The sequence below is a fragment of the Podarcis pityusensis genome, assembly GCF_964106645.2.
Source record: "Podarcis pityusensis genome assembly, chromosome: 10".
Taxonomy (NCBI): domain Eukaryota; kingdom Metazoa; phylum Chordata; class Lepidosauria; order Squamata; family Lacertidae; genus Podarcis; species Podarcis pityusensis.
Window position 1 is genome coordinate 38,085,046 of NC_138035.1, and position 25,360 is coordinate 38,110,405.

Below are 25,360 nucleotides of genomic sequence, written 5' to 3' on the forward strand. Positions count from 1 at the left end.
TTTGCCAGTACTTTGAACTGTTATTGTTTGCAAGGTATATAAAAAGTTGTGTTTTTGTTATGAATGCACTTGAAAGAAGGTATTCAAGATGTAAGCTTTAAAGAAAAGAAATGAAACACACAGGAAAAAATGGGGGAATTAATGTTGATTTCCCCCATCTTTAAGTTATGTTAACATTTCTAGATTCTTAAGACCAGAAGGGCATGCTCAACTGGAAGCAAGGAGAGGTTGTTGCTTACAGATGTTTGGTTGGTGATACATGCAGTTTCCCCTTGAAGTGTCTGCAAGAGTGAAAAGGAAACATTTGTGAGGTGCTCTATACATTTTCTGTGAATTGTAAATGATGAACAATGTGTGCATACAGAATTCCTCTGCTGCACCAATACAGCCTTATGGTCCTCTAGGACCCTCCCAATCAAAAGAAAAGTTCATTACCAAAAAGAAAAGAAAACGCAGCAACTATTTCTCATAAAACTCACAACAGAAACTCGAGTGAGAATTAAGAAGCCTAGTAAAACATCCACCTTTGGAGTTTTATCTCCTCATCTGGTTTTAAATTGCTTTCCGTTTCCACAGGTGTTTTCTATAAGGTCTGCCTTTTTTGTTCTCACAGTATGGATGACATGTTCAAAAAGCCTTGGACAGGCTTTTCCTCACCTGATACTACAGAGACTTCTTAAGCAGAGCTGTGTGGGAGGTGTGCAGCTCCTGAAACAACAGCATACACCCCCAGAGGCTCTGTCTGTCTGATCGCTTTCAAACTACTTCACAAGGTCTAGCCTTTCAAATGAAGGAAGGTCTGCCATCAGAAACAACCCAAAGGGAACAATGAATGACGTACTTTGAAAGATAAAAATCAATGCCAGGGCATAGTTATCTCTGATTTGTTTTCCCATGATTTGTGCATTAGTTTAGTATTGAACTGAGGAATGGATTCACCTCATAGGAATGCTGGAACTGGCTTGCCACACTACCGTTGCTGGGAGTTATATACAGAATCAGGTTTATCTTGTAGCAATGGGGTTTTCTCTATTATGAAACTTACTTAATTCTCGCATAAAAATAAGGAGGGAGGAATATATGCGGAAAGTGTCATTACAAAGTTTTAAGTTCTATCCAGGGTGAAGCAGGAGTTTCCTTTTGCTGTTCTGTTCTTGTTTAAGAGAGAGAGAGAGAGAGAGAAAGTTCTTGTCCATTCATGTGTCCTATAAGCATTTCATATACTAGTTTTTTGTTACCAAGCTTAGCATACAGCACAGCCATCCCCCCACTTATACACAGATGCACAAGTTGATTGTGTGCATGTGCAGCACTGGGAAATACAAAACAATTCAGACCTGGAAATGGCAGGAGAGAACAGGACAGTGCTTGTGGCTCATGAGGAAACCCTCCCTGGAGCCCAAATATATGTCAGTGAGGGCAGAGGAAGCTCCAGAGAGAACAAAGGCACAAGCATGGCCTTGTTTACTCTGCTCAGTATCCCTACCTAACAGCTGATGAGCAGCAGCCACCACTTTCCTGCACATCCTCCAGCTTCCAGTTGTCCCCAGAGCGTCAATTCCAGTTGTGGATATTTTCGGATGTTGGGTTTGGAACTTAACTGGTTAAGAAGTTCCCATGATGCCTCAACATTCTGACGTCAGCTTTAGAAGCTGGGAGGAGCTGGGAGGAGTTTCGTTTACTCTGTTCCCCTCTGGTTCTCTGAGGGAAGAGGTTGCAGTTCGTCATGGCTGCGGTGAGCCCAGGAGATTCCTGGGGAATGTCGGAATAAAGAACTGAAATGGACAAACCTGGTCTCTCTGTATGTTTGTCTGAAGCTAAGTGAAGCTACGTGACAGTTTTTCGCTGCTGTGTTCAACTCTGCTGAGGCGTGACTGGAGAGCTACTGGAGACGGAGCTGAGTGGCGCAGCTCGGAGGAAGCGCGCCGGGCATAAAGAGCTAATTGGGGACCGTAAATCAATTAGCGGGGTCACGCCAATAAATCAATTCCACAGGTTATGGGCCCAGCACGCTTCCGCTGCGCTGCGCCACTCAGCTCCGTCTCCAGGAACAGGGGCATCAGCCATCTTTAGGCTTTGGCAATACTTCTCCGGGGCTCTGGCCTCCTGCTGAAACTTCACAGCACACGCAGCACATCCCCAGCAGCCCTTGCTCAACTTCTTAGAGTGAGCATTTCAAACGCAATGTCCTCCAAGACCTGGCTGCCTGCCATTGTCTTCCGTTCTCCCAAGGGGCCCCAAGCTGTACTCACAGATCACAAGCTCCTCCGGCACCCATCCGTGGGGAAACGATTTTCCAGCTGCTCTTCAGCTCCCAGCACTCAGCTCTCAGCACAGGCAAACACTTTGCGTCTTTCAGCTGCTCTGAGCTCCGCAGCTCTCCTTTGCCTCTTAACACCAGGCAAAAACTCCTGCCAGCGTCTCTGCTTCAGACCGCAGACTTCAAACGCATTCCGGCACTTCAAAGCGTTCCTGTGACAGTTTTACGATCGGTGATTAAGGGTCCATAACCTGTGGAATTGATTTATTGGCGTGACCCCGCTAATTTATTTACGGTCCCCAATTAGCTCTTTATGCCCGGCGCGCTTCCTCCGAGCTGCGCCACTCAGCTCCGTCTCCAGTAGCTCTCCAGTCACGCCTCAGCAGAGTTGAACACAGCAGCGAAAAACTGTCACGTAGCTTCACTTAGCTTCAGACAAACATACAGAGAGACCAGGTTTGTCCATTTCAGTTCTTTATTCCGACATTCCCCAGGAATCTCCTGGGCTCACCGCAGCCATGACGAACTGCAACCTCTTCCCTCAGAGAACCAGAGGGGAACAGAGTAAACGAAACTCCTCCCAGCTCCTCCCAGCTTCTAAAGCTGACGTCAGAATGTTGAGGCATCATGGGAACTTCTTAACCAGTTAAGTTCCAAACCCAACACCCCCTCTTGCCGAACCATTCTGACAAGACCTTTTTGAGTTCAACACCTTCCCCTTTGCCTTATGCCACTTCCCGGCATCTTTCCCAGGCACCTGTTGAACCCCTTCAACACTCCCAGAATCACACTGTGCGACACTTTTCCACGCACTTGTGACCTGATACCCTACTGACCCATTTGGGCCAGCAGTTGTGTCTTCTCCGTCAGATCCTTCCCCCTCTGACTTGACACCCTGTTTGTGAGCTTTCTCCATTACGCTAACCGGAGATGAAGCCTCACACCTGGACACTCCTTTCACAACCTTTGGAGATGCCCAGACCTGCCCTGAACCCTGATCTTGGACCTGGTCCCCATCACCGGGTTCTGAACCCTGATCCTGGACCTGATCCCTATCACCGGGATCAGCCTCTGGCTCCCTTTCCTCCTCAGAATCAGACAGACATTCTGAGAGAAAAATCAGGACCATCCCTGAGTCTTGAACACCCATCCTGTTCACAGAACTCAGCCTGCTTACTGACCAGCAGCTTGGTTTGATCACCCTCTGGGTATGCAAACTTCCACCCATTGGTTGCAGGACCATATCCACAGAAGATCATTTCCTGAACCTTTGGACCACCTGCCTCAAAGAGCTCAAAGGGCTCTTTGGCTACCCTCCCAAACCCGGGAAAACCATGTACCTGTGCACCCTTGCATGCCCTGCACCCTAGGGACCTCCCACATTTCCGGAGTTTGTACCCTTTTGTGCACCTGTGCAGCTTTTGCACATGACTGGGAACCTTAGCACACTGCGCCTGTGCTTTACCAGCATTCCCACCACCCTCCAGAGGTGACTCCAGAACAAAGAGATTGTTCTGCCCCCTTTTCACGTTGGCCACTTGTTTCCCCCCTCTGAAAATGGATAACAAACAACAATTCAGTCCCGGCACAACGTAGACCTCTAGCTCCTCCTGTAAAGGAGAAAAAAACATGTTAGCCACACCAGAAACAGATTTTCTCATTCCGTCTGCTAACATCACAGTTGTGTCCTGTTGAAACAGCCCTGCAGTTCCGCATTTCGCCAGCAGGTTTGCTTAGCAGGTGCTGACCAACAGCAGTATCCAGCACCCAGCGTGTCACCGTGCCCTGGCTGGAGTTGTTCTTCACAGTTGCCATAGAAGCAGTGATAAGAAAACAACCCTCCCCAGTGTCTGAGCCACGTCTTTCCCTTGCGTTCCCACGCTGGCCTCCTCTCCGAGACTGACTCCCATGGGAACTCAGCTGGTTGACCTTGGGACCTTCCTGCCCAGCTGTCTCCGCTCTCCATGGGCAGCAACGACGAACTCCAGTGGAAAAACACTGCCCGGGGCTCCTCCCAGCCGGCCTCCTTCTCCTTCTTCCGGAAAAGCACTCCTTGCCAGCTCCGCCCCCTCTGGCCTGGCTCCCACTGCGGCTTTCTGGGAACCTGCTTTGTTGACATTCCACTCCAGCACGCACAGTGGAAAACTTTTACACTTGCCTTTGGAATCCTTCGCCCCCCCGATCTGCTCACTAGCACTCCTTGAGGCTAAAACATCAGGAACAGGGGCATCAGCCATCTTTAGGCTTTGGCAATACTTCTCCGGGGCTCTGGCCTCCTGCTGAAACTTCACAGCACACGCAGCACATCCCCAGCAGCCCTTGCTCAACTTCTTAGAGTGAGCATTTCAAACGCAATGTCCTCCAAGACCTGGCTGCCTGCCATTGTCTTCCGTTCTCCCAAGGGGCCCCAAGCTGTACTCACAGATCACAAGCTCCTCCGGCACCCATCCGTGGGGAAACGTTTTTCGCTGCTGTGTTCAACTCTGCTGAGGCGTGACTGGAGAGCTACTGGAGACGGAGCTGAGTGGCGCAGCTCGGAGGAAGCGCGCCGGGCATAAAGAGCTAATTGGGGACCGTAAATCAATTAGCGGGGTCACGCCAATAAATCAATTCCACATCGGATACAGTATTTTTAGTATGGATTGTACAGAGAGCAGCCGAGGGGGCATTTCAATGGTTTTTAGAGGGTGCTCCCCACTTTAGGCTATTTCACTTATGAGTTTGGGGCATTGGCAGGTCACAACTACAACCTTTATTGCAACAGTGATCTATCTCCGGATTTCAATCACTTCAGTGGGAGTTGCTAGTGGTCATTCTTCAGGCTTCAGTCATTTCCCCAGGTATCTAGGCAGTAAATTTCCAAGGGGACATCTTTAGTAAATGTATTTAAATGCATGCACAGGAACCATAAGGCACCATGTCACACAGGACCCATCATATTCCCCTCTGCAACTGCTGCTGAGGTTTCTTGATTTATATTCCAGATTTCATCCTGTGATTACAAAATGATTTCTATTTAAAATGAGTCAAACCAAAAGGCAAACAATAGTCATTTAAAACCACAAAGGGTATTCAATGAACTGTCAATAGCCTATTGTAGGGCAATTTTCTAGTGCTGTATATCTTTAACCCAAAGAACATCAGAGGAAGGAAGTCTATTACAGAGTAAGTGAGTGCCACATACAGTCAATGGAGCAGTAGCTTCAGCAATCCATAAAAACAGTTTGGGAAGGCCTTAGGGAATGACCTTTTTTATACGAAGAGAGGTATGACATGGTGGAGGATATGTTTCTTGAAATGTCCAGGAGCTGTGAAAGTTGATGCAGCCATATTCCTCCCCCCATCCCACTCTTTCTCTGGAACACATATCAATCCCTCTCCTCCTGTCTGCTGGTATGACTCTTTTGTTCCAATTGAATGACAGCACACCCATCACTGTCCCAATTTGAGCAGAACATCCCGGAATTATAGAAGCCACCCCAGTTTCTGATTGCATCCCAGGATGCCCTGTTTTAGTTCCTGCGGGTGTGCGGCACCAAAAGTTGCCTGTTTTGGAGGGCCATGCTCTCATGTGAATTACCTGGCGCCTGCAAGAACATAGCTCCCAAAGATGTGCATTCCAGTTTTCCTCTGTGAGATGTTGGAGGGTATGTGACAGCTGGAATCTTTCTTCTGTATCATTCAGGGAATGACAAATGGAAACTCTTCCCATATCCTCCTGCCCACACACTGAGAAGAAATGAGGGCAGATGAATTCTCAAAGGTACACAAAGCAAAGTTTATGTAGTCAACTATTTAAGGGGCCCTCCAAATGCAGCTCTATAGGGTCATCTGCAGATGGCCCAAAGTGGGGGCTTATCTCTTCCCTTCCCCACTGCAATCAGAACAGCAATCCATCCTCCACAAGGCTAGGGACCTTGTGGGGAAAAGGCCCCACTGGCAGTACAAAGGTTCCTAGCAGCACCTGTGATTCATGAAGGAAAAATCAGATATGTCAGCTCAAACTGTTACTGCTTATGGCCAAAAGCCTTTGCAAAACTTCAAACTGGCTCAAAGGTATGCAGCAAATCGAATTTGCACATGCAAATACTAAAAATGCTACATGTATAAACCACATCACATAAAAGCTAGAATCATGTTGTTTTATAAAAAAATAAAAAATCCAACTACAATAAAACAATTGATAAGGGAGAAAAAAGGAAAAAAGCAATAAAATAAAATTATCTTCAAATCAGGACCTCACCTATATTACAGCTATCTCTGCCTGAAATCATATATATGCAGCAGCCAGCACAAACAGAGACACCCTATAAATCATAAAAAGGCAGTATATGACAATGTATTTTTCCTGGGGTGGTTTTGACTATAATGCCAATAATGCAGTATCCAGAAATTTAAAATGGGCTTCCAAGAACAAAAAGCAAAACAAGATGTAATGTGGAATACCTTCTATCACACTGGTTCCACAAATATATCTATGCTGAACGAAAAGAATCTGAGGATAGCCACCTATCATGGCTGAAAACTATGTAAAGCAGGTTTGATGAAACTTTTGCCCGTCAGATGTTGCTGAACTACAACTCCCATCAGCCACAGCAAGCCTAACTAATGGCCAGGGGTGATGAGAGTTCAGCAACATCTTAAGGGCCATAGTTCCCCCACATTTTATGTAAAGGCTTTCATTAGCTTAGAAAAAGTAAGAGTGCCTCTAGAAGACCACTATTTTGAGGAAGGGATTCTGACATGTACTGAAAATTTAGGTTTGCACAATTAAAGTTGATTAAAGTGCTCTGTTGCCCTAGTGCAACCCCCCCCCCCTTTTTAAATGACTTTTTATATTTGGGAAGTGATGAGGAAATGCACTGAAATACGTGGGATGAATAAACCATTAGTGGGAAGACTTGTAAACACCACACACAAAAATCAGGATGGATTCTCATTGTAGTATAAGCACCCCATAAACAAAGCAGCATGGATGCTCAGTCAAGACCAGACATAGTTTACCACCACATAAGTTTTGTGTGAGCAAATCAGGATGAATGCTGAAAGAGCCTTTCGCCTAGCAGTCTCCATCATGGCTTTCTGGCCCAGGTTTGTTTCTCCCCTTCAGCTGGAATTTGTAAGACAGGGGCTTGAAAAATGTACCCCACCCATGGGCCATATTCCTTTCTGGGCAGGAAAACAATAGTCTACAGAGAGTTCTGAGGTTCAAACACAGAGGCCAGGAAGGCCCAAGGTCCCCTGACCCCACTGCTGCCATAAGATTCACATGCTTTTCTATGTGGATGATTTGGTTCCTCTAACTTTAGACATGTACCTGGTCTTTTTAAAAAAGCAGTTGTCAAGTGAATACTGCAAACAGCATGTTTTGTTCATCCATGAGCCACTCCTCTTTCAGAGGTGAGACCTATGTCAACTAGAGAGGATACATTTTCAGTACCAGCCCCCCAACTGAAACGTTGTCCTCCCTGAGAAGCAGTGCCGGATTTATGTATAAGCTAAACAAACTACAGCTTAGGGCCTCACTCTCTTGGGGGCCCCCCAAAAAATTTAAAGGACAAAAAAAACTGGATGCACATTTCCAAAATATAAGATAAAAAACAAAAAAAAGCCCTACATACAGCAACAGTGTTTTGTGCTGTGTAAGCTCCTATTTGTTATGTGCAAATGGCTTTAGATACCTATTAGGTCCATAAATTACCTTACAGCATATATTCAGCACAAAAACAGTGACAATTTGTTGTTGACAAAGGACAGCTGGACATATAAAGGGCCCCATTACCTTCATTAGCTTAAAGGTAAAGGGACCCCTGACCATTAGGTCCAGTCGTAGCCAACTCTGGGGTTGTGGAGCTCATCTCACTTTATTGGCCGAGGGAGCCGGTGTACAGCTTCCGGGTCATGTGGCCAGCATGACTAAGCAGCTTCTGACAAACCAGAGCAGCGCACGGAAACGCCGTTTACCTTCCTGCCGGAGCGGTACCTATTTATCTACTTTCACTTTGATGTGCTTTTGAACTGCTAGGTTGGCGGGAGCAGGGACGGAACAATGGCAGCTCACCAAGTTGCGGGGATTTGAACCGCCAACCTTCTGATCGGCAAGTCCTAGGCTCTGTGGTTTAACCCACAGCACCACCCGCGTCCCTTTTCATTAGCTTAGGGCCTCATCAAACCTAAATCTGACCCTGCTGAGAAGGATAACCTGGTGCCAAAGCCTTTATGCATCAGGTAAAACCTTTCTTTGTTATCTCCACACACTTTAAATATTGTTTCTCTCAGCCGTCATCTATCACTTTTTAATTTTAATTCTATTCTATTTCAAGTATTCATTAACCACTTAAGTGGTGTACAACATAACAACAATAAACAACATAATTAAAACAAAAATATGACAAAACCAGCAAAGCAGTTATATAGAAACATATAAAAACAGGAATACAAGGCATTCCAACAAGTAAAAACGGGGTCCAATTTATGGACCAGGGAAAGCCCAATCAAAAAGATATGTCTGAATTAACTGATGGTTGCTGCTTTACGTATGCCAAAGACATTTCAGACTGAAGGGGCAATAGTAAACATGCTCATTTTGGGGTCAACACATTTTGGTGCCAAAAGTAGAATTTCCATCTAAACTATATGACTATAGATTATCCGTTATAGATTTGGTTACTATACTAAGTTGCTCTTGAAGGTATTGTGATGAACATTTATTTACATGTTTTAAACAAATGAAGAAAGCAGTAAAAATTGGGGCTGCAACCTTTTCAAAGTTTCAGGGCTGTTTAAAGAAGGATGCATCCCCAGGTTATAAAATACTGACTCTACTAGGCTGGAACTGCTTCAGATTCTCTTGGCTTTTATACCCTACACCACCACCATGGGAATTACTCTTCCTGGAGTAGTCCTCTGCTCTGTTTTGAATATTCAAAGGCCTGCAGCCCTGCGGGTATGTTAAACCACGTGGCGTCTTTCCCATGGCATCAGCACCTTCCTTCTCTTTGGGATCCACTTTGGTGGGAAGCATCCATATGATGATCATCAGACCTGGCCATGTGGCTGCGGGCTTTTCAGCATTACAACATCACCATGGAACAAAGCCATGGAAAAGTGACTCTCACAGCACCGCACCTTGGGAACATTAACAACAATAGCAAAACAATGGAAGGAGGACTCTTGGACCAGAACGAAATGTTATGGCACTTTCAGCAACAGCCCTGCCTCTATCTAGAAAGACAGCACATGCAATCTGATGTCATCACACTGTGAATTGCAGCAATAGATCAAAGCAGCAATAAAAGCAATGTGGACAGCATCGAAGTTGGATGCAAAAAGAGCTCTCTGTTACTTCAGCAATAACTGGCGAATTTAGGGGTATTTCCTTTAATGATATGGTGTTGTTGCCTTGTAGCCTACTTCTGTTTCTTCGTCAAACAACAACAAACTTTCCAGCGAGGAAAAAAAACAGAACACCATCAATCAATACATTACTTGCAAATATCTTCCTTAACAACAACAACTTTGTTGGAATGCACAATGCATACTAAGAAAATACATGCTGCAAAAGCTGAGCATCCTTTTTGTTGCTATTACACCTCTGAAAGTGAGGTGGCGCTTGTGTAGTCTGTCTTTTTCTTTTGCTCGCTGTCTCGGAGCCAGGGGAGCCAAGCGGACCCACCATCTGATTTTCTACATTTCCACACACCAGAGCATAGCTGTAAACATCAGCGGGGACATTGCTGAGTCTGACATTACTGCGTGTGTTTCTGCAAGGCACAGACTGCTGTTTAAATTCCAGCTAAAATTTGAGCTTTCCTGTTTGCAATGAGACATGCCTGATGTATTCTGCCCATGCTTTATTTTTAATTTGCTTGATAACACTGAGTGGGGCTGTTTTTCATTCTCTCTCCCTCTCCCTCCTCTCTCTCTCTCTCTCTCTCTCTCTCTCTCTCTCTCTCTCTCTCTCAAAGCCTCTTCCCATCTTTGTCATCTAATTAATACAGAATTTCAACAGGCGTATAAGCCAGCTTGGGCCTATCAAGTCCCAGTATTCTGACAGCAGATCTGAAAAGCTTTGTCACAGCTAAACTCTATAGGCAAAGGAATTGTATTTTATGGTTTTCTAAACTGGGAAGGAGGAAGGGGCATTACTGGCTTTTACTCAGATAGGAGTGGCCATAGCAGGAGACAATCTCTGTATCTTCAAAGACCAAACAGATCTCTGGAAGTAGATTGTGTTCCTTGGTAACACAAAGCAGCCATCTATCAAATATAAACTGCATTTTTGTGGAGTTGTGTGTCTCCCTAATGTAAATAATCCAAAGCATTCCTCATAAGGGGCTGAAAGGGAGAAAACATGATCAAGTTATCCCTCCTCCCTCCCCCCCCCCAGCCCCCAGCCAGAAGTCTACACATCAGACTCCTACAGCGTTACCCACATGGAATCAAGTTAGTTTCGCTTTTCAACAGAACTGGGTCAGATTGTGGTTTTGAGTCTTAATAATGTAAAATGTGTTATGAAATTGGTTGAAACTCTTTCAATGCTGTCTGCTTTTAATGATAAGCCTGAGGAATGATCGTAAGCAAATTGCAAAAGAAAGCAAAGAAGGAGGACAGGCGAAGCCACAAAGACCAGCACATGGAGATCTGCTTGAAACCATATGAAATAAAATGACTGTAAACCATTCATACTGACTTTGGAACACCCATATTTTGCAATTCATTGCAACATCAGATTGCATCCGAGGGTAAACCACTTAGCAGGCTAGATGGCTCAAGGGAATCATAACGGCTATGCAGACTGAGGGTTACTGGTTCAAATATAACTGTGTCAAAAGTATATGAAAGCAGATCCCATACAGTTATTGCTCAGTGGCTTGTGAAATACACTGCATTAGTCTCCCATCTGGTTTCCTAAGAAAGGATAACTCACATCTTTCAAATCCTGTAAAAATTAAATTCTTAATTTAATGGTCTCAGTTGAGAAATCAAGAACTGAGAAGCTCTATAGTTTACCCAGCCTTTTTCACTTGATGGAATGAGAAAGCCTTCGTGACAATGACTGCAGAATCTTCTTAGAGTTGATTGGTATGATCTGTTTTCCTGAAACACCCTATTAAAACAGCTCAGATATGTTTACTCAGGCAAGGGAAGCTGTACTAAAGGCTGAAGTAAATGACAAAGAGAGCCCTTTCCTTGCATAATATTTATGCCTCTGCTTTGTCGTGAATTGATGTACCTTTTAAATGGTCTTAGGTTGTCTTCATATGGGTCATCCCACAGTCTTGCTGTAATTTAAAGGTTCACAACCATGTGCTCAGGGCTAATCACATGGGCTTAACAAAAATCACCACCTGACCAGGATCAAGGGCAATGATGTGATTCTAAGAAGGACCCACTGACACAGTTGCAGGTCTTTAAACATTACAGGAGTGTCATCATTCAGGAGTGGCTTCCATAATTCTACTATAATGTCTAATGTCTAAAATGTAGCTATGTGAGCAGCATTGTCAAAAGCTTGGGGGTATAGAGAAAATCCATTTTGTTATGTTCTGGACCTCTGCATGTGTCGGTGGGGCCCACGTAAAGCATTGGCCAAAATTGCACGGTTGATTCTTGGATATTTATCTGGGAACCAATCATGCAATTTTGGTTAATGTCTGTAGGATTTCATTCATATGGGCTGCATTTTGGATAGCTTTCTCCTGCATGGATGGCCAGGGTGAAGCCAGGGGACATGACTGGAGTGGACCTTTCAAGCATCAGCTGAACTGGCCCAATGAGAGGAGTTCAAGCAGTTTAAGAGTTTAATTCCAGAGTGTCTTAGATTGAGAATAAAAATCCTAAATAGTCCAAAGGTTGAGCAGATAATCAGAAATTTTGGACAAATAAGAAACCAAAACGAATCAAAGATCTCCATTGTTATGCTTATGACTCTGAACATTAAGCCCAGAAACATTACACGAATTATCAATGTCTATGTAAGTTTTCTAGATGTATGGTAATAAAAAGCCACTTCAACTAGCCAAACATTATGTCAAGAAGAGCCCACAATGTAAACCAGAATCAGCCCATCATCTGATGTGGAGATTGGAAATAATATGGTACAGAAAGAGACATGGGAAAAATAACATTGCAAAGGGCAGTTTGCAAACCCTCGCTCAGCTTTGCAACTTCATTACATCCATGCAATGGATTTCTATATACAGCACTGTGCTGTCAACATTCTTGTAGGCTGAGCTTCTGTGGCTTTGTAATCAGCCTCCCTTTCCTTGCTGCAGTTAAAGTGAATTGTTAAGAAGAATGTGCACAAGGGTTATTTTAGCAAAGCCATCAGTAAATACAGTGTGGTCTGTTTTCAACATAATGGAGTGGAAACTTGGAATAATGCACCCTGCAAAAGAAATTAGGGTATATTTTTTACCATCTGCCATTTGGAAGCCAAGAGGCAGTCGTGTTTTAGCTTTAGATGGACTTTTGTCATTACTGGCTTCTTTTTAGAGTCAGGAAGTAGACACTCCATGCTTTGGAAAGGAGGGAGGGGGTTGTGCCACATAGCTTAAGATAATTCATGACCACTAAGCATGTCAGCATTCTGCCATTACAGGTATTTCTAGTGAGGAATTGCTTCGGTTCAGTCATGCTTTATATGTCTGTAGTGTCATTTCCTCCCATCAATGTAATATCTGCCAAGTTACTATGCAGGGATGCCAAGGTGGTGCCCTGCAGATACTGCTCTATCTAGCATGACCAATCATCAGGGATGACAGGACTTGCAGTTTAGCAATATTTAGAACCACCCCCCCGAAATCCTATGAGATCAACTTCATGTTTCTCCTCTTCCCTGGTCCTACCAGTAGGGGGTTAGATAGTCTATTCTGGTGTAAACTAACATAAGGCAAATCTATGTTTAGGAACACCATTTGCTCAGCCAAGGGGAAAATGTGATTATTACAAGACTGAGCTGGATTGAAGCAAGTGCTGCAGTGGGCAGAATCGGTGCAATTCTATGTGCAATTCTATCGCCAATAAGTAATCCTCACTGAGTTCATTGAGGCTTACTCCCTGGGAGATCTGTAGAGGGTTGCCGCAAACGTTGACCTTGCAATACTGATCCAGCCTACCATAGCTCTGAAACCTGTGTGGCCACAGGCAGCTCACTATTTCTTAGCTAAATGTATTTCATGTGTTGTCAAGATAATTAATGTTCAAAAAGAATAAATTCTAACTTCCCCAAGTTCTTAGGCTAGAGCAAGGAAAAATGCAGATAAAGTAATACATTCTTGTGAATGCCAGCTTCCATTGACCTTTGATTAAAAAGAAACCCTCCTTCCAATGACCTACTGCAGGAACAAAACCTCTGATATACACATTGCGTGTGCACATGGCGCAACCTCTTCCCTAGAAGTGAATGGGAGAAATCCCATGTGTGCGTGTTGCTTACTCCTGGAGTATGCAGGTCCTAGTCTGACACTGCACCACGGTGGCTTTTTCTTGCAACATGTCTTCCTATCTCCTACTTTTTCACCAGGGAAGTTCCATATAACCAGACTGCAGCATTTGTCCATTTGCTTCTCTTCTCCAGAGCTGCCAATTGATCCCCGTTTGTATTTGTTCCGCTAGTAGGATTAAAACGCAACAATCCCTCTAACTAGGTGGTCTCACGTTTTTCTTCTGTGGACTGCCAACACAGCCCACTTTTAATTTTTTGCCTCAAGCATCATCCTATTCTGAAACATCTCATATTGCTTTTGTTGATATTTGGTGGGGGGGGGAGGGAAAAATGGATTAAATTTGGAACAATAGTAATTGCTTGTATGTGAAGGCATTTGTCTGTACTTTGGTGACTTGCCAGCACTTTTTAGTCAAAAAAAGTTAGATAAATGTTGTTTCAGCAAATGATTGTGTTTTTTTTTAAAAAATGGGAAAGCACTTATAGCCCATATCTGAATACCACCACCTGCAATTAAAGAGAAACCTCTCAATTACTGCTTGAGGATCTTGAACAAAATTAACTTATTTTATGAAGCTGAAGCAATTGTGGCTGTAAGGGGGGGGTATGTTTAGGATTAGACTGTTTAGGCTGTTTCCTTTGTATGTTTGTATTAATGTAATCTGTTTTGACTACTGCTAGTTTGTATTTTAAGTAAGAATATTTACATTTTATAGTATTGATCTATGCGATCTTTTACACACACACACAAAACTAATTCTTAAATGTTTTAATTAAAAACAATAAAATTTATTATAAAATATAAAGAGGGACTTCCAGGTCTGAAATTACTCTCTAGTTCCTTTTTAGGATTGTGTTGCTGTACTTTAACATTGCATGGTGTCAAACTAGGATTCACCCTTTTCTCCAGATGAATTGTGAGAAGGAAAGTGCACTCCAATCTGGTGAGTGAAAAAAAGGCCAATTTTAGGACTACAACTAATTGCTTCCACCCACCCCAATTCATCACCCCATTCACGAGAGGTGAATTAGGGGATTACATCTCATTAATGGGCCATGTGCACAGCCATCCTTTTGCCCATTCAGTACCCCTGGGAATGATGCTCCATAAGGCAGAATCATAGAGTTGGAAGAAACACGGAGTATCAAGGTAAACATTTATTGCCTTCTGCTTTCACAAATAGACACGACTCCCAGATTTAAAATTGGGGGAGGATTGGGGAGGGGGAGTCCTGTTGCACAAGGGCAAGTCATTCTGCTCACACAAAGGGCTACTTAGTGCTATGCTGAATGCAACACTGAGTGACCAATTGAAAGTCCAATTGAACTGACATCTTACAGGTCACATATGATCATGAGTGAATTCGTAAGAATCTAAGAGAAAAGTTAAGAAAAAACTGATTTTCTCAATACTATACTTTTAGCAAATATGAATGGAAGAAAGAATAGCTGACTTATATGCAGTGCTGCCCCACTTATGGCATACCACACCCCTAGGAAGATTCATTTGCACCCACAGTTAAGTTTCAGGCAACAGATCATGACATTTAAACATTTATTGAAGCATTTTAGTCTGTCTTACTGTGTGGTGTATAGTTGGTTTTATTCAAAGTGATTTTATCCTGCTGTTTTGAGTATTTATTTTATTCTCTTTCTGTCTGCATAAGTCACTGCTGCTTAAACCCTGCAGCTTTTCTAGTTTTTAGTAACCCCCCCCCCAAAAAAAAAAACCACAATTGTGGGAAGAATTCAATGTTGCATTGTTACAAATGTTCCATCAGGGCAAGCATTTCTGCTTGCCTTGTGGAACAATCTCCTCTTTCTTCCCGCAATGTGCTCTTTCTGGAGGTTGTTCCATCACCACCTTGAACCAGTTTGGGGGTGTGCAAGGTGGAGAACTGGCTGGAGAATTGCATTGCAAAATTCAGAGAAGTGCAAATTTCAAAGGAGGATGTATTTTGGTTTGCAAGTGCAAATGAAGTAGGTTCATCTTTAGAAGTGAACTGAATCCAATTTCTCCCTCATTCCTAGAGGTAGTTAAAGGCAGGAGCCATAGCTTAGAGTTCCTTTGGTTTTTTACAGCAATGAAATATAACTATTCTCTTAAATAAAAGTGCAACTAGAGTTGGATGGGTGTATGTAGAGGTTTAACCCCTACCACAGGTATGGCCAAACTTGGCCCTCCAGCTGTTTTGGGACTACAACTCCCATCATCCCTAACAGGACCAGTGGTCAGGGATGATGGGAACTGTATTCTCCAAACAGCTGGAGGGTCAGGTTTGGCCATGCCTGCCCCACCATTTTGGGACAGTTTATAGTCTGATACTTTGAGGAGTCATTTGCTCTTTTTTCTTTTACATTTGCAACAGAGTGACTGCCATTCTTCTGTTGTTACATTTTTTATCTTTCCCCTGTTGAACTATATTAGATTTTATTGCTTTTCAAAAAAGTACATGCCTAAAATTTAAGAGCATACAATACTGGATTATGGATATTTATTCAAGAAACCACAGAAATGTTCAAAGCAGCATTTGAAGCTTCATCATAACACAGTTCACAGGAAATGATACTAAGGCTACGTAAACAGATGCAAAAGGGTGTGTGTGTTTCTTACCTTCTAAGCTTGTATGGCACCATTTCATTCTTTCTTATCTATATTCAATAACCTTTTTAAAAGAAAAAGATTTCTCATCTGAAGCACACCACCTGGTGAATATGAACTGTCATTGTTTTATGTGAAGACCAGATTAACATATCTAATTTTTCAATAGTTCCAAACATTTTTAAACATTTTCCCCCAACATGAGGTAGTTATGAATTACCGTACATCCAACTTCGGAAGCCAAGTCTGCTGAATTCAGCATTTGGGAATCTATATTTGCAGTTAGCAGCTCAACTTGGGGGGCAATGATAAAAGTGCAAAGTGATTTATTTATTTTTAGTCATTATACAATAATTCAAATGCACAGAGCAAGTGAGACAATATCCTACTCAAATCAAATTTGCAGATACATAAAGCTCTTCATCAAAATTGATGCTTAGACCTAGAACTCATAGGAGTGATGGGGCACTGCTTACCTGACCTCTTAACAGGTGGGTTGCTGTTACTTACTGGGAGGGAAAGTGGAATGGGCAAGGGGGAAGGAGGTCAGCGCTGTGCAAACGCACCAGCAGGAGCACCACATTGGCTCATCCGGTGCACCTGCACAGGGCTGAACTCCATGCCACCTTGACCCTCTCACTTTCTCTCTCTGCAAGCAGCTGCGATCCACGTGCTGGGAGGTCGGGTAAGCACCACTATGCCATACGCCACCATCTGCTACTAGCTGCCATCCTATGTAGAGTAAGCCCCATATTTCTGCATAAGATCGCTTTGTCAAAATATTAAAAAGAAGAAAATGCCATAATTTGAGATGAAGGCAAGATTTAGTTCCAGTTGTGCACCTTCAAATGCCTTCTTTCCAATGAACAAGAGACACATGCTTAAATCTGAATGAAATGGGTTCATGCTTAGTGGTAGAACATCTGCTTTGCATGCAGGAAGTCCCAGGTTCAGTCCCCTGGGAATGTCCACTGCCAGAAAGCCTGGAGAGCTGCTGCTAGTCGGTGTACACAATACGGAGTAGATGGACAATGGTCTGACCTGGTTTATGGCAGCTTCCTATTTTTCTGTGTTTGTCTGGACCAACATTTCTGAAAGTGCATTAGGTAAATCAACGGTCAACAAACTGTTTGGGAATACTGGGCACATTTTGAATTTTTAGAGTGCTGCGGGTGCCAGTCACAAAATGGGTGCCATGGAGGGGGCATGACATAACACAATATGGCTGTCTTGGGGAATGACATAAAATTAGAACAACCTTATGCTTACCATGAAAAATCAGCTATTTTCCGCTGATCCTGACACACAACACACACACACACTGATGCTGTTGCTATCTAATAGCAACAGGGAGCATTCCTCAGCACCAGAAAAAATATGAAAAGTTGCCACACCATTCTCATTTTACAGAAATTGCCTAGAAGCAATTTTGCTGCCCCATAGCTTTCTTTCTAGGAGAGCTACAGACTTAATTTTTAAAATAAAAGTTCAGAGTCTAGGGCACCTGCCCAAGGACACCAAGAAAAACCTTTGCAGGTGATATGTCAGCCATAGGCACCAGTTTGGAGACTCCTGGGGTAAATAGTGAATCGCTGAGAGAATAGGTGTGAGCTGTGCTGAATGATGATTCCCCTCCCCCGAACAATCTGTTTGCCCTCATCGGGTGGGCAGCTTGGCAGGTGGGCCTCAGGCCTCCCCTGTGAACTGGCCTATTGTAGGCTGGATCATCCTCTAGCTGCTGAATTGGCCAATGGCAGCAGAAATTTAGGGAGCGTTTCACTGGGTGCAGTGCCAACTGACCAGTAGCGGTGCTTGGCACTGTGCCTGGGGCAAGGATAAATGCCCGGCCTGCAGGGCTTTTTGGCCTCTCTCGTAATGGAATTCCATAAGGGATGTGGCAAGATGAACCAGAGTCAATCTTGAGCTGCCATTGCCCATGGTGCATATATGCTAGGTGAGATGGAAGTTAGTAGTCTTTACTGCTCTTTTAAGAAAGCACCGAAGGGCATTCTCCTCAATAAAAATCTCTCTCTCAAAATGTGTTGGGAACCTGTTCCCATGTGCAGCCGTCTTTTTCATTTTCCTTAAAGCCCCCCAAATGCCTTCAATTCATTTAGAACATTTTGTTTAAAGCTTCAAACCTGCAATCAAAGTCATTCAAACAACTGCTAGTTGCATAAATGGCACTGTGTCTAGCTTGGGTCTTGATGGCCTGCCTTGGCCCACAGTGAAGTTTCTTTTGTTTGTTTCTTTAGCACTTCAAGCAGTCCATATAGCCCTTAAAGAACAACAGTAATAACAGCAAGGATACTACCCACTCCCATACAACGGTGCCCCACAATCTAAAGCGAAAGCTCTGGTATTCTTCTCTGTCAGAGAAAAACAGAAAATATGCTGATAAATTAAGGGTCTGACATGAAAAGACAAGATTAGCCATTTACAAAACATCACATTTTGACTAATGCTTCATAGCTGGGTGTACACAAAAAGAAGCAAGAAAACCCACAGGAATGGGGAGGACAATTGTTTTTTAAGTGCAAACTTTTTGCTTCTATTTTTTAACCTCACACATCTCTTTAAAATCTGGATTAACCTTCAAGGTGGAAGAATGGAATGAAATAAGCAGCCTTTCATTTACTTCCAAAACTAACAAAAATGTTCTGTGTGGAAATTTATGTCACCAACACAGACTGACTCTTACTCACAGGGAGCAGAGATAGAATTACTGCCAATGGAATACATTCCTTCACGTACTTTGCTTCCAAGATACACTCACTATGCCACGTAAATTCAGGCAATAGCCATGCTCTGACGGCTGAGAGCTATGCAAAAAACCCTCAGACAGTTATCCTGCAGTTATCCTGTCCAGATATTGGGGGACTGCATGAAACAATCTGGGGGTGCATTTTACACCTATGTAAAGCCATGCCCTCCCCATGTCATAGGGTGACCACTTACACAGCCACAGAAAAGAGGAAGCAAAAACAGAGTGGGATCCACATTTTCATAGAAATGGCATATTATATGTATCATATTACCCAATAACATTTGGGTAATGAAAAGGAGACTGGGGGTAAGTGTGCTTGCTCTAGAACACCCTCCTGCCACAAGACCTTAATAAGATGCTTATTGTGCCACAATGTCATTGAAATTCCCATGACACTTAATGTTGTTTTCACCTCAGTTTTAAGCAAATACAAACTAAAAGCTAAAAAAAATAATCATCCAAACAAAATCAGTAGCAACTAGGAGGCATGTGTCTTTTTGTGAAAGCAGAAGGCAATCAATGTTCAGTTGGTAGTGCATGAGACTCTTAATCCCAGGTCGTGGGTTCAAGCCCTACTTTGGGTAAAGGATTCCTGTGGCTCTATGATTCTAAACAAATAGTTTCTCTACTCTGAGTGTTGAAGACAACAAGCAAATCATCTTTCCCCTCCCATTTCTCTTTCATATTCTGTTTGAGTAAAGTTTGAGTTCAGGATCTATCTTACAAATACTTCCACCACCACCCTCCTTCCTGTTTCTTTCATCTTAAATAGATGATGACTGCTGCCACATAAATCTTGGAAATAAATCAGAGAACATGTTGCAGTTGCAAATCATTCGGAACAAAGACAACAAGTATTTTGGTCTTGGCAGCAATTCATATGATAGTGTCAGATTCATTGTCTACATTATGGACAATTTCTATAGTCCAATTTATAGGACATAGACTGGAAATGTGGTAGCAGATCATGCTTCTTTTCTATTTCATGTTGATTTGTTACCTCCTCCCCTGCATCACAACTGTCAAAACTATCTGGCCACTGAGTTGTGAACTCTTATGAGAACAAGGATCGTCTTTCTTTCTCACCTGTGCATTACACTGTGGAGGAAATAGGGGCTGAAGACAAAGGAGAATATAAACTTACTCCGTGTGCATCAAAAGGCATTTTTGTTGACAATGTGATAGGGATAGGTCAAGCAAGATATTTATGGGTACTGTCATCATAACTCACAAGCTTCTATCAGAAGAAACCATAATCCAGTTTCATTCCCAGATAATTTTTGTTATTATTTTCTATCTGAGCTGGAATTTGTTACGATTCTACTACAGTGACTGTCTATTTTCCTATTTTAGGCCTGCATTGCACAATGTAACCCTATGCTTTGGTTTTGAGAAACAGGTTCAGTCATCTCTTGAGATATCATCACCAAATTTGGCACAAGGGTTCCTAAGGTGGAGACAGCAGTCTTAATCAATATTTGGATTCCGGGCATAATTTTGATTCAATATGGCAACCAAACCATAACTCTGGTGTGACTTCACCTGGTTTTTTTGGCACAGGCTTGGTCACCTCCCAATCTATCATTTCCAAACTCATCACAAGGTTTTCTGAGGTGAGGCAGAGGTGGATTTAGTTCAGTCACACTGGGCACAGAGCCTTGGGGACACTACTGGGGATGCTGCAAATATGATTTAGAATGGAGCGTGAGAGGTGGAGGGTGTCACTCAGGGCGCTGCTGAAATTTGATGCCCTAAGAGCTGCCAGTGGGGTTGGCAGTGTTTCATTGATGTTTGGATGCCAAGTGCCATTTTGAATCAAGATGGTGAGCTCAAGCGTGACTTTGGTGAGACTTCACTCAATTGTTGGCATGATGGGCACAAACTCACAAATTACACTATGCATTCTAAAATCACAATATTTTTTTGGGGGGGGGGTTTCTGAAAATTCCCGGGCATTGCCATTCACACCCTGTTAGTGCTATATAAAGGAGAAACATCTGCTGATTTGGGAATCTTGCCAAGTTAGAGGCTGCATTAAATTATGGCTGAATGTTCACGTCAAAAATGTCCTGTTTATTAATGATTAAATATAAAAGATAGGTCCTCTGCTAGTAGACCCAGTGAATATCTGAGATAAGATCTCCCTCTAAACATGCTATGATTTATTATTATTATTATTATTATTATTATTATTATCCGTAGTAGTAGGGAATCTACCATATCTGAATCGTTTCTCTCTGGTCGGGGACAGAGGGTGGCGCTTGGGGGGGAACTGTCATCCCGCCACTCCTTGGTGTGTGGAGTGCCCCAGGGTGCAATACTCTCCCCGATGCTTTTTAACATCTTTATGCGCCCCCTCGCCCAGCTTGTCCGGAGTTTTGGGCTGGGCTGCCATCAGTATGCTGATGACACCCAACTCTATCTGTTGATGGATGGCCATCCTGACTCGGCCCCAGACACACTGATCAGATGCTTGGAAGCTGTGGCTGGATGGTTACGTGGGAGCCGGTTGAAGTTAAATCCTTCGAAGACAGAGGTCCTCTGGCTGGGACGGGACGATATGGGATTGAGGGGGCAACTCCCATCTCTTGCGGGGGTGCAATTAGTGCCAGCACCGTCCGTTAAGAGTTTGGGTGTAATCTTCGATACCTCCCTCTCCATGGAGGCGCAGATTGCAGCTATAACAAAGGCGGCATTTTTTCATCTCCGCCAAGCTAAGCAGTTGGCTCCTTACCTCTCTCGCCCTGACCTAGCCACTGTTATCCACGCGACGGTCACCTCCAGACTGGATTATTGTAACTCGCTCTACGTGGGGCTGCCCCTGAGACTGACCCAGAAACTCCAGCGGGTGCAGAATGCCGCAGCGAGACTCCTTACGGGGTCTTCGCTGCGGGATCACATTCATCCGGTGCTATACCAGCTGCACTGGCTCCCGGTGGAGTACAGGATCAGGTTTAAGGTGCTGGTTTTAACCTTCAAAGCCCTATACGGCCTAGGACCCTCGTATCTACGGGACCGCCTCTCCTGGTATGCCCCACAGAGGAACTTACGGTCTTCAAATAAAAACATCTTGAAGGTCCCAGGCCTCAGAGAGGTTAGGCTGGCCTCAACTAGAGCCAGGGCTTTTTCGGCTGCGGCTCCATCCTGGTGGAACGCTCTGTCACAAGAGACAAGGGCCCTGCAGGACTTGACATCTTTCCGCAGGGCCTGCAAGACAGAGCTGTTCCACCAGGCCTTTGGTCAGGGCGCAGCCTGACTCCCTCCTTTGGCAATCTTTACAATACTTTAGTTTATGGTTGCCATCAATTTTGATTTTAATTAATTCTTTGATGTTTTTATAATGTTGCACTATTTTAGTGTTGTTAGCCGCCCTGAGCCCGGCTTCGGCTGGGGAGGGCGGGATATAAATAAAATTTATTATTATTATTATTATTATTACAGAAACTAGGCATTGTATAATGATAAAAATAGCTTGCTTCTACTGAAAAAGAAAAGAAACACAAGACTTTAGTTGTCTTCTTTTCATCCCCTTTAAACAATGTATGTATTTCCAGTCATATTTCTAACTTTATTCTTCCTCAAGTGATTTATTTTTCAACCCCCTGGCCCCAAATAATTCTACATACGCTAAAGTAGTTTCCCAAAGGCTTGTTCTCACATCTTTCCCTCTTGAACTTCTTCATGTTTTTGACATGTCACAGAGTTCAACTACTTTGCTAACAGGGTATTTAAAGCATGCTTTCTGTCAGAAAGCTCTTCTGACACATCAGCCTACGCATTGTTCTGTTTCTGCCAATAAGCCTTTTAGCGATATAGAACTGCATGTTTGTTTAGCTGTCAGGGCACAACACAGTTTGAGCCTCAATCAAATGTTTTAAGTTGGCTTAGAACGTTGAAGAGATTACAAAATTTGTTTTGGCCTCAATAGCCTATGTCAATTTATACATACTAAGTTTAGAGCTTGTTCTGCATTTTATTCTAAGAACCCAATCTTATGCTTACTCAAAAGAAAGCCAGAACTAACTTACATCCAAAGAAAAGTCATAGGACTGCAGCTTTTTTAAAAAACATTTATTTAATTGTAAATAAGATCATCAAGTCAAGTGCCCAAAGCTAAGGGCATCTGCAGAATGAGTAGATACAGTTCAAATGTCCAAGTGTCAGAGAACTGTAAAGCTGGCACATGTTTGAGACTACAGTTCCCATCAGCCCCAGCCAGCATGGCTATGGTCAGTGATGATGATAACTATAGTGCACAGGGCACCATGTTAGCCAGCACTGGTATTTATACTCTCTGTTTGGAGCAAGAGCAGCTGAATCCAGAAGTGCATCTGTACCCAAGAAATCTAGTTCCTGCCTCCACATGGACCAGTTTTGTTGAAAAGTGACTACTTAATTCATCACTATTTCCCAAATCCATACTCCTTCAACTGTCCTGTTTTCAGTGGGACATCCCAAATAACAGAAACCAATCTTGGAATGTCCCAATTAAGACTGGCACCCTGGTGTGAGTCAGCCCAACCCTGCTGACAAGCACCAGAGCACTTTCTGGGATCGCTTCGGCAATTGTCAACAGGTCGCACCTCCGCCCTGGCATGTCCCTTTGACAATCGCCAAGGTGCCTTCCAGGAAGGCACACTAGCAATCTCAAAGCGATGCACCAAAGCACCTTGGCAGACCTCGCAGAGGAGGAGGAAACAACCTCAACATGCAAACCTGGTAGACCTTCATCTTGGTATTGGTTGTTAGCATCATATTCTCCCATACCCTTTTGGAGAGGTGAGCCTTAGCTGTACCTGTCTTGCCAAAGGAACCAGGCCGGTTGGCAGACCAACTCCATGCTGCAAAGATGTCTGCAAACATGACATGAAGACTGGCAATATCAACCTTGCCATGTGGGAATCCCTTGCAGTGATCATCCATAACAGTGACCAGAGGAAGAATGGCCACTGGGAGGAGCACAAATCCCATGTTGCATCTGCATCAGCAAAACCGGATGCCTTCATCTACCCCAGCTGCAACGAAACATCTCCTGTATCAGTCTCTACAACCACAGCAGGCATTGCAACCTTCCAACAGTTTGACTTCACCCCTAAAGGCACACTTCTCCGATGTCTCCTGACACAGACGGATGTCAGCAACAACTGAGAACTGTAGCTCTGGTGTGAATATGGCCAGCAAGTGTGACGTGTATCTTGCATCTATGATACTTGCTGGTGGAGCTCAACCTGAGAAGGCATTAAAGAAGGGAAGAATTTTGCAGTGCACAACTGTAAATGAAGCTATATAGTCACAATGAGTGTGTGTGTTGGGGTGGGGGTGGGGACAGAGGATTTCCATTGTTCATGAAGCCAGGATCCCCCAAAGCTAACCTGATGGACTGACTAAGCATGTGGTTTAGGTCTCATGGCATTTTAGTTCCTATAACATCTCTCTAGCCTCTCTATGCATCTATAGTTGTTTGAAACAGTTGCTCTTAGAAGCCTGAAAGCAACAGCTGCTTTCTTCATCTTATGAACTTTATATAACCTACTTCATAACGTTCTGTGGAGCCTATTTTCCCTTTGTATTAAAAGGGAAAATCCAGTCCACAATGCAAGAACGTGAGCAACCCAAGCAGCTAAGAACTGCTTAGTTCTTTTTGTGCTCAGTGCAGTTGAATTTGTAATAAGAGCTGAACCAGATGTTTTCAGATGCTCATAGACAACTGTAGGAAGAGAAAGAGAGAGATGAGGCAATGAAGGGACTGTTCTGAAGGGATTTGATTCTCTGCAAGAAGCCTTTTTTCAGTCATTTATCAACTTGACAACACTGTTGCAGCGTTCTGCCATGGCTGGTGAAGCACTTTCCCCATAAAAGTCATTTCAATGCATGCAATCCGCATTGTCTGAGAAATGGCAGAAAATGGACTTCATGTAGAAAATTACATGTACTCAACCTATGCCACAGGTATTAGAGAAAAATGTGGATGTAATATCACTCTTCTCCCAAGATGGGGGCACCATCTTGTCACAAAAACCATAGAATTGTAGAGTTGGAAGGGACTCCAATGGTCATCTAGTCTAACCCCCTGCAATGCAGAAATATCAACTAAATCATCCATTCTTCCTGATGTTTAGTCAGATGTTTGTTCTGAAGGGATTTGATTCTCAAGCAGAAAAGTAACTTGAGCCAGCTCTGTCTGTATTTCAGATTCGTTTTAAAAGACTTTTGTGACTAGCTGCTCCTCTTTCAGATATGTCTCTTTCCCATGCTAACAAAAGATAACCACTGCATTTATAT

The 25,360-nt window shown here is 43.4% G+C and overlaps 1 protein-coding gene and 1 long non-coding RNA gene across 10 annotated transcripts in view; one reads left to right on the forward strand and one right to left on the reverse strand.

Annotated features, from left to right (window-relative positions):
* LOC308457563 (uncharacterized protein) overlaps positions 1-25,360 on the forward strand; it is a 280,871-nt gene that overhangs the window by 245,623 nt on the left and 9,888 nt on the right. The gene's annotated exons all lie outside the window — the stretch shown is intronic.
* Positions 1-25,360, reverse strand: part of LOC308457564 — a 206,725-nt gene that overhangs the window by 78,392 nt on the left and 102,973 nt on the right. Inside the window, exon 5 of one of the 9 annotated variants that reach the window (XR_013976987.1) lies at positions 14,539-14,650. The exons of 7 other annotated variants lie outside the window; for them this stretch is intronic. This is a non-coding gene — a long non-coding RNA (uncharacterized lncRNA). Of the gene's footprint in view, positions 1-14,538; positions 14,651-18,665; positions 18,681-25,360 lie in introns of those variants that run through there. One more of the 9 variants, XR_013976988.1, reaches the window with a different exon arrangement.